At 46.2% G+C, this 17,843-nt stretch overlaps 1 long non-coding RNA gene across 1 annotated transcript in view; it reads left to right on the forward strand.

Annotated features, from left to right (window-relative positions):
- Positions 1 to 12,835, forward strand: part of LOC109493869 — a 36,515-nt gene extending 23,680 nt beyond the window's left edge. The window contains exon 4 of the long non-coding RNA XR_002737580.2: positions 9,209 to 12,835. This is a non-coding gene — a long non-coding RNA (uncharacterized LOC109493869). The remainder of the gene's footprint in view (positions 1 to 9,208) is intronic.
- The last annotated feature ends 5,008 nt before the right edge of the window (positions 12,836 to 17,843 follow it).

The raw sequence follows: 17,843 nt of genomic DNA on the forward strand, positions 1-17,843 counted from the left end.
CCAAGTATTTTAAAGCTTAGCCTGGTAGTAACGCACATCACTTCACATTTCATTGTCCCAAGCAGGTAATGTGGTCTCTCCTAAGTTCAAGAAAGCAGGGACATCCAATCCTATTGTGTTTGCAGGTGGAAAATAATCAGAAACGTTGGTGGACAATGCTAATGTCTACCATATAGAAACTCAATGTTTTAAAAAGAATAGAGAGTTAGGCAAGAAGGAATTCTTGAATTCTCCACCCCCACCATTTACCACTAGAGATTTGCTAGTCACTTTAAAAGCAGAAAATGCCCAAACATTTGCATATAGAAGTTCCTTTTGTCCCTGCCTTCATTTTATTTCAGTGGTCCTCAATTTCTAGTTTGCATAAGAATTGTTATTTGACCTTGGGCAACATGGTATATGCAATCCTAGAGAGTTTCAAAGTGTTTTGAACATATGCAGTTTCCCTGTTTGTGCTGAATTTTGAACCTAACCTATTTTGGATGTGACTATAGTAATTAATTCATACTAATGCCTGAATTCATTGTTTTTTTAAGTTTTCTTTAATGTTTATTTATTTGTGAGAGAGAGAGAGAAAGCGTGCATGCACAAGTGGGGAAGGGGCAGAGAGAGAAGGAGACACAGAACCTGAAGCAGGCTCCAGGCTCTGAGCTGTCAGCAGAGACCCTGAAATGGGGCTCGAACTCACAATCCGTGAGATCATGACTTAAGCCGAAGTCAGACGCTTAACCTACTGAGCCACCCAGGCAGGCACCCCTAAATTTATTATTTTTAAAACCACTTTATTGAGGTATGACTGACATACCATTTTGTATGTATGACATACGAAAAGCTGCCCATGTTTAGTGTATACAATCTAATGAGTTTCAAGGTAAGTATACACCCATGCAACTGTCACCACCATCTATGCCATAACCATATCCTTCCCCTCCCAAACTTTCCTCCCACCCTCTTCAACTGCCTGAATTTAATTGTTCCAATGTTTTATCCCCTTTTTGCTCTTCTGTGCTACACTTGCAAACTGAGGGGCCACCCCATGCCTGAATCCAATTGCAGTTAGCATCTGTTTGATTTTGTGTCTATTTACAGGTACTCATTCTTACCAAAACTCTAAAAAAGTTTTTCACATGCATATGTCATTTAACAGTTCTCACCATAACCCGGAGGTGCTGGTTTATTAAGGGAACACTTCCATTCTACTGATGAGCTAATAGAGGCTAAGAGAGGTTAAGTGACTTTCCCCAAGACACACAGTACAGATGTGTTGAAGTCAGGTTCAGAGGCTCAGGTCCCACAGACTCCTCATGCCACTGCTATTCCTATAGCCAGGGCTTTGTGCTCAGTGGAAGCCTGGCTTCCACAGGGATTACTACTCCGGGCACACAACATTTCTGGAGCTGGACGGACGTCCAGGAATTCCTGTCAATTAGGCATTTGTTCACAGAATAAACATTTCCCTGAAGAGCTCACCACAGCTGGCCAATGTCGTGGCCCTGCCATGGTTCTGTCTCAGGCGGTGAGATGCCCATTTGTCGTGGAGGCATGACAGTGTGAGGTCCACGTTCACACATGAACTGTACTATAAGCGTGTAATATGTGTTAAGTGTGCAAGCCGTGTTCTGTGGGGGGTCGAAGTCTTTGTAGATCTTTTTCGATTTGTAGGGTCCCCCAGTACAATACAGAATATCCAGTTAAATTTGAATTTCAGATAAACAATTATATTTTAGCCTAAGTACGGTCCAGGTATACTAACAAATGATTTGTTGTTCAGTTGGGCACCTTATGTTTTTACTGGCTAAATCTGACAACTACATCTGTGTGCATGTATGTCAGTGTAAATAGACTTGCTTGTTTACGGCCCAGGGCACATCTGAGTATGTGTGTGTGTGTCTGTATCTGTGTGTCTCTGTGTGTGTATGGGTTCTGTGTGCATGTGTATCCTGGCTGATAAGAAGTCAGAAGCGTGGTTGGGAATTAATGGCTTCACCACCCACAGCTCATTTCCTACTAGGGCAACCCTGCTGGATCAAGAGAGGCCAGGATGGGTCTTGAATGCCAGGCCAGAGAGCGTGGACTTCCTCCTGAGGGAAATGAGGAGCCATGGAAGGCTCTAAGCTAAGGAGAGGGCAGATTTGGATGTGTGCTAGAGGTGTCCTTCTGGCTATTTGCAGAGAACTGGAGAGGGCCCCACAGGAGGGAGGCTGGGAGTCACTTTGATGAGACAGGTAAGGATCTGGGCTCAGGCCTTGGCAGGGGAGATGGAGGGAATGAAGTCAGCTGTGGGATTTGCTCCTCATTCCTGCAGGGGTGAGCGATGGGGGAGTTGGAGGTGATGCTCAGGCTCCTAGCTTGGGCACCTGATGGACTGCAGGCTTCTTGAAGGTTTATCTTCGTTCCTCCCTCATCTTCTGTGTGAGGCACCATGCCTGGCACATAACAGATGCTCTGTGGGTGTTTCTGCCCTGAATGCATGTGTGTTTGAATGAGAAGAATGGGGAACGCAGCAGGATGTGGGGGGGGGGCGGGGAGGAGGAAAGGTCTGGGAAAGAAGCTGACCTCAGTCATTTGGGGAGACCTTGGGCTTGAGGTGGCAGCGGACCTCCCAGGGAGATGTCCAGGAGGTAGTTGGCCATAGGACCAGCTGAGGAGAGGGGTCCAGGCTGGAGAAACAAACTCAGGGGGTTGTGAGTAGGTAGGAAACCAGACCACTGGAATCAACTCCCTACAGGACATGGTGAGGAATACGAAGGCAGCGGCTAAGGAAGGAAGCTTGGGGGGAAGTGGCATTTAAGGAGCTGGAAGGAGTATGAGAGGGTTCATGGTTCCCCCTCACAGGGCTGCTGGGGGCTACGCGAAGTACCCACTGGGTGGGAGATCCACGAGAGCCAGGCAAGGGGTGGCAAACAGAACATTTAACAGACACTGGCCAAGCAGATCAGGCTGGGCCACCGATGGACGCCAGGTTTTCTGGGCTCCCGGTTGTGTTTGAGCCCACTCCTGAGTAGTTGGATCATAGGGATGTCAGGGGAAGGATGGGAAGAGGGCCTGGGGCAGCTGGGGCAGGGAATGGGTGCCCAGGGACTCAGGGCAGCTGTTCTGTACCAGCTAGAACAGAAACATGTAACTATTTTGATAAGTGGGACAGTTCTGTAGGGACATCCTGGCTGCATGTCAGCCCTGGGGACTGGCAGAGTCTATTTCATTCATTCCTGGCTATGGCCCCACACTAGAATAGCACCCAGCCGTAAGTAAATGACAGTTTCCATCAGGTCCTAGCACACTGCCTGGCATATAATAGGTGCTCAGTAAATGCACTTCTTAATCTTTTCAGGGAGTAAAGACGCCTCCATAGTTCTAGGGAATTTCCTTCCCTGAGCACAATTTTTCTATTTTAAGGAATCAAATTTCCTTTCACTTGCAAAGATCTGTCTTTTCTGCCACTGAAGTCCAGGGAATTTCAAAGGCACTGGCTGGCAAGCTTGCTGCGGATCATGGGACAGTTGGAGCCCAAGTGAACAATGGCCCAGTCTCAAGGGATGGTTCCTGTCAGGGTCACCCCTCTCGTGGCCTCCCTTTCCTTCCGACAGCCCTGTCATCTGTCGGGAATTAGGGGCTTCTCCCGGGCCTGGCACACAGTCCATGCTGTGTAAGTGTTTGCTGTGATTATTTTTCTTATTACTGTCCCTGGGCCTGGTGTTTCCTCAAATTGAATCATTTCTGTGACTCTAAAGTTTAGTTTATTTTTTTTTATCCGAGCCTCAGACTAATATCTCAATGGCTTTGGATCCCCAAAGCCAGGCTGTCTTGCGAAGACTAATTCCAACACAATCCCTTTCCGGTGATTTTTAAACACTCACACCGCAGAGGAAGGTAAGCTTCCTTCAAGGGCTCACTTAGTTTAGATAAATACTTGGCCTGTGGATATACGAACGATCCTAAAATGTACCATTGTCTAGGTGTTGGGTCTCAAAAGGAGTTTTCAGGATTCGGCGCATATTCATCAGTGATTGATTTGCCCACCTAGCCATTGCTGCTAGAATGTCAATGAGGACAGAGCTTGAGGCCCGTTTTGTTCACTGTTGTAGACCCAGAGGTGGAACAGTGCCTGTCACATCATAGGTGCTCAGTGCATATTTGTTGGATGAATGAGTGAGAGAATGAGTTACTTCTCTGTGCCAGGACGCCTGGCATTGGAAAGCCAAGGTAGGACACAATCCCTGCTGTCCATGGGCCTGTGGTCTTGTGGAAGGACTCCCCATCCCCATGACATCTACCAAAAATACAAAGCAGGTCAGCATGGCTGCCCGTGAGGTACATTCACGCCTTGCAGTCTAGAGCCGGGTAGCGGTGGCATTGCTGTTGGGAATACCCGAAAGGGCGTTTGAGCTGGGTTTGATTTCAGCAGGAGTTGGTGGCAGGGAAGCAAAACGAGCCAAGGTCCAGAGTGGGTGATCTTGGTATAGGAGAGGAAGTTTCACGAAGGCCACTAGTTGTGTGGGTCACAGGGTATCAGCTCCTGGAGGGCAGGGGCTGTGTCTGTCTGGTCCGTCTTCTATGACACAGAGTCCGGCACATAGTAGGCTCTTAGGAAATCATAGCACAAGAGAGGGAATGAATGACAGGAGATGGAAGGAAAAATGGGACCTGGAAATCTCTTTTGGAGGTTTGTTCAGCAACTTCAGTTGATTGTCTTCCAGACTGGAACTGTAGATGCTCGTGTCTGGGAGGAACCTTAGGTCCGACCCCTACCATGTCCTTAACACCCCACCGAGTGATCATGGAGTTTGGGCTGGGATGCCCCTCAGTGATGGAAAGCCCCCTCCTTCCCACACAGCTGGCCCTTTTATTTCTGTATAGATATGATGGTTAGAATAGCCCTCCTTATGTTGACCACAGAGGAGTGGCAGGGATATAGCCCTGAGCTTGGTTTGGCTCTTGGCCCTGCCACTGACTCCTATAGTTCTTTGACAGGGCTGGTAGAGCCAGTGATTACAAATGTGGGCTCTGGTGTGACAGAACAGAAGTTACTTGACATCTCTGTGCCTTCACTTCCTTACCTGTAATTGGCATTTAGTAATAATAATACCTACCTCGTAGGATTCTTGTAAGGATTAAATACGTCCTAATGTATTGGCTAATACATGCAAAGTTCTTAGTGCCTATTGGCAAATTAGTAAGTGCTCAATAAAAGCTGGCTATGATCTGTAGTGTTATTGCCTCCTTTCTGGCTCTCAGTTTCTTCCTCTTTATAAAGGGAATAGAAGCCCTTCCCTGGCTGTCTTGTGGATTGTGTAAGTACCCAGAGAGAGAAGAGTGTGAAGGCATCGCAGAGGGGAGGCTTGTGTAGCTGTGGCATTTGCCTTGGAAGATCTCACCAGCATGGCTGGCCCCCTCAAATCACTCCCACCCCACCCAACTCCTGAGTTTTCTCTCCACCTTTAGGGGCTAGGTTTCTGTCCCTTGCCATCCTGTATCTTGACCTCTAAGATATATATTTAGAACAATCCCGCAAGGAGAGGAAGGGGGACATGAAGGGAAGGAAACAGGCAAAGTGCTCTCTTTCAGCAGTGCCTTGGGGGACTCGAGGCTCAGGCTTTCTGACCCCTTTGCAAGGGGGGCTCACCCAGCCTTTGAAATAACCACTTCCTCTCTCCTGGCTTTTTCAGATCAGAGAGGTGGGAGGGGGTGTGGAGATTCAGTTCCTGGATGAGCTGAACAGGAGGCTGCAAGCTTCCCTCTGATGTGTGACTCTTCTCGAGGGGCCCTGGCCCTGGAGACAGTACTCTGGGCTGCGGCGGCTCCTCTTGGAGTCTGCCTTGGACTCACCGCTGCCCAGCTGCCACTGACCACATGGATTGCTTTTAAGGGGTTTGGCTGACCTTCAACAAAACTGAGATGCTGTCAGAGGTGGAAGAAGCTTTAAGACTGTTTCGGCCAGTAGTTCCCAGGTTAGGGGACCTGGGCACTGGGGGTCCTGAGACTATTTCCAGTTCTTTCACAAACCCCAAAGGCACAGCAGATGGCCCCTGTGTGTGCTCACAGGCTTCTAACAATATCAGGAATCTCTGTGTTTTCCTGAAATCAACTCAGAGTGGTACCTTGGTGTTGCTAGATATAACAACAGCTTTTCATTGAGCTTATCCTCTGCCATTAGCTGGGCACAGCCCTTGACACACATCATCTCACTAATCCCCCACCCAGTAAAGTGGGGATGTTGTATGATCTCTGTTTTACTTATGGAGAAAGGAAGGGTGCAAGATGCCTGAGGCCACATGCGCAGTCAGCCAGGATTCCAACCCAGGTGGACTGATTCCCCAGCCCCAACCCTCAGCCACTAGGAAACAGTTTCCTGGAAGCTCACTCGTGTGCTTTTCAATATTGCAAAAGGGCAAACATACTCGTCCTTACTCAGGAAAGGCTATTGGTAGAGAAACTTTCAGATGTAAGTATGAGATGAAGGAGGCATAATCCGAGACGTGGTGGGATAGGTGGGAACCAGCCACTTGTGTTGTCGAACAAAGGCCAGAGAAGTGAGGGTCTCACCCAGGGTCTTCTTGGGAACTGGCAGCTGGGACGAGAGTTTGTTTCACTCCAAGCGATAGGAGAACACCTTTGGCTAGTCAGCAACCAGGGCCACAGAGGGGTTCCCGCAGCTGATGGCTCCTGCCTGTGCTGGCATATGCCTGTGGCTCTGCCTGGCAGGGTCTCTGAGCTCCCCCCTGCCCTGCAGGCCACTCCCCAGCAAGGGTCAGACCACACACCCTGATAATTCTCCACCGGTCCCCACCTACCTCCCACCAGCTCCACAGTGCTTTGGCCTTGCCAGACCACAGGGCTGTTGCTTGCCGGAGGGGCCGGCAGTATTTGTCTTCAGCAAACTCTTCCTTTGCCCCTGCTGCAACTCCTAACTTCACACTTGTGCATGCACTTCACAGTTTGCAAAGTCCTTCCACATCTACCATTTTGTTTGAGACACAAGGCTGTTCTGGGAACTGGGCAGGGTAGGATAACACCTCCTTTTACAGAAAAGGAAAAGGAAGTTCTAAGAGGCAAGGTGCCTTGTTCAACGTCATATGCTCAGCTAGGTGAGAGAGCCAGAAGGAGCCAGAAGGTGGAGCCGACTAAGCCTGGTCCACCTCACCAGACAGCTTCTCCCCTTTGAGGAGTGAGGACTCTTGGAGAGCAGTGAGTATGGTGCTAAGGCGGGTCCTGCAAAGAGCTTTATATATAACGATCTGCATCACCGTTAAGGGATAAATCTTTCTTCCTGTAAGGGATAAATACAGGTACCTTGATTAAAACAGTTAAAGCTGTGTCAACTGAGGTTTCAGGCCTGCACTCTGAGAACTCAGGATGTGACGAAAGACACAGATGTTCCAGTTGGAAGTGATTTATGTCTCAGATCCATGACTTTATCACTGTGACCCTGGAAAGACAGTTCACCATCTGGGCCTCCGTTTGTATCCATGTACAATGAAGGTGACCACAATACCTACTTTGCTACTTATAAACAAGTAAGGCCATCATGCAAATTCCTCTGAGAGATTTTAAGAAGTGTTACACAATGATTACATGTGACAGTGAATTTTCAGAAACAGGGAAGGCAAAGGAAATTCACATTTATAAGCTAATGATTATTAACTGCTTCCTAAGTAATTCCATAGATTGTTCCATTAACATGAACAAGAACCTTGAAGAATCTGGTACCAAAATCATCATCACTGAATAGATGAGGGCACTGAGACCCAGAGATTTTAAGTAACTGGTGGCAAATGGCAGATGCAGGATATGAAATTTTGGTAATTTAGTGCCAGCGGATAAGCGCTTTAACTGCCGGGGGCATCAGAATCACCTGAAGGGCTGGATAAAACATGAATTGCTGGGCCTCATTCCAGAGTTTCTGACTCAGTGGGTTTGGGGTAGGACCTGAGAATTTGATTAGATTTGGGGTGGGGACAGAGAATTTGATTTCTTTAAAAAAATTTTTTTTGGGGGCGCCTGGGTGGCGCAGTCGGTTAAGCGTCCGGCTTCAGCCAGGTCACGATCTCGCGGTCCGTGAGTTCGAGCCCCGCGTCGGGCTCTGGGCTGATGGCTCAGAGCCTGGAGCCTGTTTCCGATTCTGTGTCTCCCTCTCTCTCTGCCCCTCCCCCGTTCATGCTCTGTCTCTCTCTGTCCCAAAAATAAAATAAAAAACGTTGAAAAAAAAAATTAAAAAAAAAATTTTTTTTAAATATTTTATTTATTTTTGATAGAGACAGAGCACAAGTGGGGAAGGGGCAGAGGGAGAAGGAGACACAGAATCTGAAGCAGGCTCCAGGCTCCGAGCCGTTGGCACAGAGCCCGGTGTGGGGCTCGAACTCACAAACCGCGAGATCATGACCTGAGCCAAAGTCAGACGCTCAACTGACTGAGCCACCCAGGCGCCCCAAGAATTTGATTTCTAACAAGGTGATTCTTTGATTTCTGTCTGAGGTGATACAGATGCTGCTGGACTGGGGGCCACACTGTGAGAACTCTGCGGTGCACAGAATTCTCCTAGTATTTCCCATTTCACCAATGGCCAAATCTGGGCCTTCTGAGCCTGTTTGCACAGCTTAGCTGGCCACCCATGTGCACTAGATTCTTGATTTATGTCACATAGACATATGTTATGCTAATGGATAGTGGCTGAGTGGCCTTACTTCCTCAGAAACCAAGAGAGAGATGTTGCTCTGTGCCCTATGGCCTTGCAGGTGCCCGAGTTCTTAGAGCTGTAGCTTCTCAGGCCCTTCCCCAGAGCCAGCCATCAGAGGGAGGGCCATTTGTCTCAGGAAGGCACAGAGAACAGATTCACAGGCTACCTCTTCACTCCCATCAGTCTTTCCTTTTAAGCTGCTCACACTTGCGGTTTTGTGAAATAATCTATGAATGGGGAGATCAGGCTCAGTCTACAAAAAGAGAAAGCACAGACTGAGGAGACTTAAATTTAATTAAAGTTAATTAAATTTATGTTTTTGAAAAGAAGGAAATGACTTCTAGAAGAATAGATGCATTTAAGAAAATAAGGGTTGAGCCAAAAGCAGGGGTAATAGGAACAAAAAGTGAAAACCAAGGGCATGTGGTTATCTAATTTTTCTGCAACTCTATTTTTGAAAAGACTGTGCTTTTTCCACTGAACTACCTTTATATCGTTGTCAAAAACTACCTTTATGTCTTTGTCCAAATGTAGAACTGCCAAAACAATCTTGAAAAAGAGTAACGTCACAATTTCAAAACTTAGTACAAATCTACAGCAAACAAGATGGTGCAGTACTATTGTAAAGACAGACATCTATGCAGTGGAACAGAATTTGAGAGTCCAGAAAGAAGCCTTCACTTTTATGATCAATCGGTTTTCTGCAGTGGTGCCAAGACCATTCAATGGGGGAAAAACAGGGTCTTCAACAAATGGCATTGGGACAACAGGATATTCACATGAGAAAGAATGAAGTTGGACCCCTGCCTCAACGCCATATACAAAAACTAACTCAAAATGAATCAACGACCCAAATGTAAGAGTTGAGACTAGAAGACTCTGAGAAGAAAACAACAGGGGAAGTCTTCATGCCCTTGGATGAGGTCATGGGCTATCTCTCCACTGATTTAGGTCTTGCTTAATTTCCTTGGCAGTGCTCTATAGTTTGCAGTACAGGCCTTTCACCTCTTTTGCCAGATTTGTATAGCTATGCATTTTGTACCTTTTAGGCTGTTATAAATGACAGTGTTTTTAAATTTCAAGTACCAACTTTTTATTGCGGATGTATAGAAATAAAATTGATTTTTGTGTGTTGATCTGATATCCTGCAACCTTGCTGATCACACTTCTTGGTTCTAGTAGCTTTAGAGAAGATTCCGTCAGAATTTCTCTATAGACAATCATGATGGCATCTGTGCATAAAGGCAATTTTACTTCTTTTCCAATCTGGGTGCCTTTTATTTCTTTTTCTAGCTTAAGGAACTAATGAGAACCTCTGGTACCTCACAGAGGAGCAGTGAGACATGCTCACTTTGTTCCTGATCCTTTGAGGAGAGGGACCAGTTTTGACCATTAAGGAAGATGTTGGCAGTGGGTTCTATGGGTACCCTTTGACAGATAGAAGAACCCTCCTTCTATTCCCCTTCTATTCTTAATATGCTAAGACTTTCAATGAGGAATGGTTCTTGGATGTTGTCGGTATCTACTGATACAGAAAATACAGCGATCATGCACGGGAGAGTCCAAACTCAGCAGTCGCCTCTGCTTTTTCTCAGAAAGGAGAAGAGAAGAAAGAGCCCCGCCCAGTGAAAGAAGGCTCTCTTGGGCAACTGAGCTTGCCCCTTTTCCGCTCTGCACCTCACTCCTTGACTGATATTCCTAGATATCAGTCTGATATTCAGACCCTTGCCTGTGGACTCCAAAGCCAATGCTCTTTCCTCTACACCCAACTGTTTAAAGACTTTGATTTTGGAACTCTGCCTGGCCAAGGCCCTGAAAATGGATAAAACCTCAGATTCCTCAATAATATAACAGTACCAACCATTTACTGAGCCCTTTTGGAATATCAAGAACCAGGGCTGGGACTAGGGTGAAGTGGGTGAATCCTCCGTGGGTGCAGAATTTAAAGAGATACCTACAGGACTACAGATGCCTCACCTGCCTCACCCTCATCCAGGCCCTGCAAAGAACAGTGCTATATAGTCTGCTTGCATCTGCTCCCTACATCCTCAAACAACCCTGCAGTGGTAAGTGCTAGTATTCTTAGTTTACAGACGAGGAAACAGGATCAGAGAGGTGAAGTTACTTAACCAAGTAATAAGCTGGCATGTGAGACAAAGGCTGTTCATGCTCCGTCTGTGTGCTTAATCAGTGGTTCCCAACTCTAGTGGGTCGGAACTTCCTGGAAGGTTGGTTAAAACACTGATGGCTGGGCCCCATCCTACAATAACTGATTCAGTAGGTCTGCTGTGTGGGCAGGAGAGTTTGCATTTCTCACAAGTTCCCAGGTGGTGCTGATGCTGCTGGTGTAAGGACCACACTTCGAGAACCACTGCACTATATGTCATACTTTTTTTTCTCTGTAACCTTTGTTCATCAGATCCCAGGGGGCACAAAGATTCTAAGAGTAAAAAAAGAGAAGCCTGAGAAAACACTGCCAGATCCTTCTGGTTTGTGAAAGGAAAGAAAGCATCAATTTCTCAGGACAGGACCAAGAGTTTCTATGTCATCCATGAGTGTGTTGGAGCCCCAACCCCGTTCCAGAAGGCCTCGCACAAAATCAGCGAGCAGTTATGACTTGAATCGTAGGGTGAACTGACTGGTCGTGATGGGGCCTCTGTAGAGACTTATTCATCCTGAAAGAATGCCTGACATTTATTCTGAAAGGCGTCTTTCTATAGACCCTCAATCCTTGTAGCACAAAATGGCACTTTTTTCTAAATATATTTCAAATGTTTTCTAATTTATTCTTAGACATCTATATCAAGGGGACATGGTACATCACTTTTTCAAGTCTTTGAGTAAGAGCCATTGCAAAATAATAAGGGGAAGGGGGAATCAACACAGAGCTATTCACCATGTTATTAAAAAAAAAAAAAAGTAAACTTAAACCAGTTTTGGCAAAATCTCCAAACTCTGACCATGTGACAACATTCCAGAGTTGACCCTCGTGTCTGAGGAGTTAAATTTTTCTTTAAGCTCCCAAATCTTTGGACCCTAGAACCCTCTTCCAGCTGCATTTGGCCCAAAAGTGCAATAAGGAAAAAGCTGATTTTATTCATTTACTTGAATTTTATGGTGAGTATCACAAGCCCCCATGGCAGGAATTCACAGCCTTGGCTGCACACTGGAGTCACTTGGAGAGTTTCTAAGAATCCCTTCACCTCTGACCATGCCTGAGACCAAGCACTTCAGGATCTCTGGGAGTGGGATTAGGCATGAGTGTTTTTGAAACCCTCCAGGTGAGGCTAGGGGCAGCCAGGACCAAGAAAGCCCGGCTTCAGGGAGAGCGAATTCTTAGTGCATCTCTACAGCCTTCCTCTGATTTTATACATTCTGTACATATGGACAAGGTCCCTTCCCAAAGCATGGTACCAATTTACACCATCACGATGAATACAGGCATAAACTCCACCTTGGTGCCTTTGCCGGCATTGCTTGCTCGCTGCAATCTCCCTCCCGATTTGATTCATGTAGAACGTTGCTGTGATTGACTAGAGATGAACTCAGATTCTTTCCTGTCTCTCCCATTGAGCGACAGAGTCTAATTCCCTGCCCTTGAACCTGGACTGGACTTAGTGACGTTTTGACCAATAGTTTGTGACGGAGGAGATGTTCTGAAACTTCTGAGCTAAGTTGCTAGAAGTCTTGCAGCTTTTGGCTAGTTATCTCTGAAGGCTTGCTCTGGGAGATGCCACCTGCCAACATGAGTCAGCCAACCACTCCAGGGACACTGCCACACTAGCGAAGCCTGATGCAGGAGCAGTGGTCAACACAAGCAGCTGAGCCCATTCTACCAGCCTCCCCAGGCATCAGACATATGAAGGAACCCTTGGATCCTCTAGACTCATTTTCCAGCCAAATACCACTGAGTGCCCTGAGAGGCCATGAAAAGCAAAAGCATTTCTCAGCTGAGCCCTGCCAAAATTCTTGACCCATAAAATCGTGATCGTGAAATACAATAAAATGGTTTTTGTTTGAAGCTGCTAAATTTTAGGATATATTGTTGCACAACAATAGATAACTGGGATAGGTGCCTTTATGTTTCCTTTTTAAAAATTTTTTTAATGTTTATTTTTTTATTTTCGAGAGAGAGAGTGTGTGTGCACACACATGCACAGGAGGAGCAGAGAGAAAGACAGAGAATCTGAAGCAGGCTCCAGGCTCTAAGCTGTCAGCACAGAACCCAACGCAGGGCTCAAACCCATGAGCTGTGAGATCATGACCTAAGCCAAAGTCAAGTGCTTAACTGACTAAGCTACCCAGGTGCCCCTGGGTTTCGTTTTTCTTTTTTTTTTTTTAATGGTGTTAAGAACTATGTTCTTTTGATTTCCATTTCCAGTTTGTATTTTCCTGGGTATTTGGATTTGGATTTGTGATTTGTCTTCACCTTTGCACACTAGCCTTGTCTTGTCCCTAGGTAGGACTTTGACTCCAGATTCACACTTCCATAGCAGGTCTGGGACCCTGCATGCCCAACTTTGCACTCACATTGCTGTGACATGTGTTCCTGCCAAGGAGATTTATACACGAATAACCTTGAATTCCTTTCAACTTTTCCATTATTCTAAGTGTTCTGGATGGTAGAGGGAGAAAATGAGATTTGTTTTCTAAACCCAACACTCATATCCAGCTGATCAGGTCATACTGAGTGCTACAGATGAAATAAAAATGTAGAGAGATATGAAGCATCATTTCAATGCTCCTTGATAAGAAGCCCCCTGTCAGTGGATCCATAACCACCCAAAAACACAGAAATCGGAGAACTTTTAAACCCTGAATGCTTTCTATAGTAATATAATTTGGGTTTTTTGTGTCTTGAACAAAACAGCCTTTTGCATATGTTATATATTTATTTCATAAAAAATTAAAGCATTCTAAAAACACGTAATAATTTGGGCGATAAGATGAGCAATTTCCCATCTTAATTACCCCTAACCTCTACTAATGTTTCTTCCTACTTAAAACATGAACAGTGTCTATTATTCCCTTCCCTGCTTTTTTAGGGATTAAACTTTTTTTTTAAAGTAGAGATACAATAATATTAGAGAAATTTGAAAACAAGGTAAAAATTTATATGCCTACCACTTTGACATAGTGACAACTATATTTTTATGTTCCTTTCCTGTTTTTACAAATCATGTGTGTGCAAATTTTGTTCCAGACTTTCTTCACCCAATACTTTATCATAAGTATTTTCTGTGATCCTTCATAAACTCCATACCCATCATTTTTAATGGTTATAGAATATTTCTTCAAGGTTTATACCATAATTTACTTTACCAGCCTCTCTTTCCTTTTTTTGAATATTTGGGCTGCCTCCAGTTTTTCACTAAAGCAACTCTTTGATGAATATTTTTCTGCATATGGCTTTTTCCATATTTCAGGGTATTTTCTTAGGCCAGCTTCCCAGAAGGGGATTACTGAGTCAAAGTGTATGAACATTTTTATGGCTTCAAAGTAGCTTTTGAAGAAGGTAGGTGTTCCATTTCATGAGGTACACAAACATAAAAAAAGGAAATTCAGCTTCAAAAAAAATCCCTTGTAACACATGTACATAAAAACTTGGGCTAGGAGCCGCTCTGATAATTTTCTAAGTCGTTAAAGGTTGCCCTTTTAAATTAAAAAAAAATTAAGAAGTTACTTTTTGTTTTATTTGCTTTTGATGAGAGTCTTTTCTGAGATGTTTTACACTGCTGAGCTTTTCTAAAAAGAACCCACAAAGCACAGTTTAACCTTTTTCTTGATGACTCATGTGATCAGTATAGCCATCAGCCATTTTCTCTGGGCTTAATCCCCGAGTACTTCCAGGAATTTCTGCAGCGGAGAGGCCACTGGCTCCTTCACAAAACAGCCACGGATTAGGGGCCCCTGTGGAGGTCTGCCCCTGAGTCTCGTTTCACGGCTCTGCCTCCCAGTGGTGGGCTTCCCTTAGCATGCTGCTGCCTCCTCGGGCACGGTGACGTTGGCTGAAGATGCCGGCACCAGCTCTGATCCTTCCTCTTTACTCTCAGACCACAGGCAGCTCTTGGAATTGGGGAGCCGATGCGCTGAGCAAGCAGCGAGGTCCCCCCCCCCCACTGCCCCCCGACGGCAACAGTCCGCCTTGGCAAACACTATTTGTGAAGTGCAAATGTGGAGGTGGTGAAAAATGCGTGCTGGGATTTCCCTGGACTCACCTTGCTACAGGAACTTGCGTCGCTCACGCTCACGGAAGTCTCCAACTCTTCTGCAACTTCTCCTCTGAAGGTGAAAATCTCTCAGCTGTCTTTCCGTGTGTCACCTGGATAGCCGGGTGGGTGGCCGGAGTTTTGACTAAAGCCCTGGGGCCATACTGAGGCAGTGGAGTGAAGGGGGGATATGAGGCCAGAAGACCCAAGTTCAAATTTCAGCTCTGCCCTTTCTTAACCTGCTGGCCTTGAGAAAGTCAGCTGTTTGACCTCCAGTCTTCTCCTTTGTGGAAATGAGGGTAACAAGATGGCCCGCTCAGGCCAGCACAAGACGTTGTTTTATTTTATCCGTAGTTTGGTGGGAAACCCTGCAATCTCACAGGTCATTCTTTTTTTTGTTAATATGAAATTTACCGTCAAATTGGTTTCCATACAACACCAAGTGCTCATCCCAACAGGTGCCCTCCTCAACAGGAGCCCCAGAAGGGTTGGGCTCCCCAGGGCCTGGAGCAGCGCAGGGAGGCATGGAGGGGGCGACCAGACCTTGGTGGCACCAGGGTCCTGCAGCGAGAGTGTGTGGTGTTTTCCACAAGGGCTCTACATGTAAGAACACGGAGTCACCAACTCCAGGAAGTGGGAAAAGCATAAGCCAAGATAGGAAGGGACTGTCCATGGAGAGGCAGGCGGAGTCCACTTTTCAGCCATTTAATGGTGAAAATGGTGTCTTTTCAGCCATTTAAAGTAGTATGTTGAGAGGAACCTGGGTGGCTCAGTTGGTTAAGCATCAGACTCTTGGTTTCGGCTCAGGTCATGATCTGGCAGTACGTGAGATTGAGCCCCACTTTGGGCTCTGCGCTGACAGCACAGCCTGCTTGGATTCTCTCTCTCCCTCTCTCTCTGCCCCTCCCCACCTCTCTCTCTCTCTCTCAAAATAAATAAATAAAAACATTAAAAAAATTTTTAAAGCAATATGTTGATATGACAGTAGTTAAGAATGTGGTAAGAATAGGGGTGCCTGGGGTGGCTCAGTCGGTTGAGCATCCGACTTCGGCTCAGGTTATGATCTTGCGGTCTGTGGGTTCAAGCCCTGCGTCAGGCTCTGTGCTGACAGCTCAGAGCCTGGAACCTGTTTCAGATTCTGTGTCTCCCTCTCTCTGCCCCTTCCCCACTCATGCTTTGTCTCTCCCTGTCTCTCAAAAATGAATAAACGTTAAAAATTTTTTTAAAGAATGTGGTAAGAATAAGTAGGAATACGAAGAAGAGGAAGCAGTCAGAAAAAGGGATCCAATTACTTAGGTTGTAATCCATGTTAGTGGTCAGGAGGGGTCAAAGTGTGGCTGGTGGTCCCACCAACCAGTGTCACAGGTTCTACACCTTAAGCCTAGCCCTGCCCTTGGCCTTGTGGGTGACATCTATTCTTGTATTTCTTCCCACATATTAGAACCAGTCCTGCTTGCACAGAGTGGGCAGGGAAGGTGTTTTTTTTGTTTTTGTTTCTTTAATGTTTATTTTTGAGAGAGAGAGAGACAGAGTGTGAGCAGGGGAGGGGCAGAGAGAGAGAGAGAGAGAGGGAATCTGAAGCAGGTTCCAGTCTCTGAGCTGTCAGCACAGAGCCCGACACAGGGCTCAAACTCGCGAACCGTGAGATCCTGACCTGAGCCAAAGTCGGACACTCAAGTGACTGAGCCACCCAGGTGCCCCAGGAAGTTTGGAATCAAAGAACCAGGCTGCCCATCTGATGTAGGTGCCAGGCTGTGGTTCAGGAAGGTGAAAAATACTCCCATAAGCCCTCTCAGCTTCAGAGTCCTCAGCCCCACTCCGCTCCCACTGTGGCTGGTTTTCATTGTCCACTGTGATACAAAACCTTTGAATGGCTAGTATCCATCTGTTCCCCACTGCCCCCCACCCCCCACCCCCCCATGGGGCTATGCAGGACACATGGGCTTCCAGCCTCAGAGCAGGGCCCTGTGAAAACCCCAGGCCTCAGCAATGGACAATTGTTTGTCTCTCTTTGGGCATCTGGTTTTGGGAGAGAAGGAGCAAGACTGGTTTAGCTCATCAGAAGTCACTGGGTCTTTCACTTGAGCCCTGAGATTTTGTAAGTCAAGTAGTGAGGGTGAGAGCAGATGACTAATGCTTGCAGAGCGATTCACTCCATATTTCCACTCACGGGTGCTGATTACGAATTTTGAGGGGCACCTGGGTGGCTCAGTCAATTCTGCATCCAACTCTTGATTTCAGCTCAGGTCATGATCTCACAGTGGAGATCTCTCTCTCTCTCTCTCTCTCTCAATAAATAAATAAATAAACAAACAAACAAACAAACATTAAAAAAAAAGAATTTTGAAATGATCACACCCTAATATGGGTGGTGGCTCATTCATGGGTCATAAAATCTATTTAATAGTTTTTGATCAATCTGTCTTATTATTTTTTTTAATCCAGTGGAACAGAACAGAGTAGAAAGTACCTAAGCTCATGACATGTAGTAAGGGCAAATGAAACTTTTGCTTCAGAAATGTGTGTTTATGGGATTGGGAGACCAAGGGTCCTGTTCCAAAAAATTTGAAAGCCACAATCTGCTAGCATTTCTTAGTGGGGCGCAGTTGGCATTGTTGCTGGGATATTTCTTTGTCGTATAGACTGCCTCTTGCACTGCAGAATTTAGCAGCCCCGGCCCCTGCCTGCCAGATGCTGGGAACATCCCCATTCATTGTGACAAAAGAAACTTCCCTGCCTGTACATTTCCAGCCACCTCCTAGGGTTGCCACTGACCAGACCCTGAACTATAGGACTGAGGAAAGAGGAAGCCGCAACCCATCGTTGATCCAACACCACCCCTGCTGCATTGCAGTTAAGCCCAGCAGAGCCAGGGCAGGGGTCTCGTGGCACATCAGGGGGGAGAGGACATGTTTTTTCGTGAGCTGTTCTGGCCACTCATAGAAGCAAGGTGTGGCCCT

The sequence above is a fragment of the Felis catus genome, chromosome D4 (genome assembly GCF_018350175.1).
Source record: "Felis catus isolate Fca126 chromosome D4, F.catus_Fca126_mat1.0, whole genome shotgun sequence".
NCBI lineage: Eukaryota > Metazoa > Chordata > Mammalia > Carnivora > Felidae > Felis > Felis catus.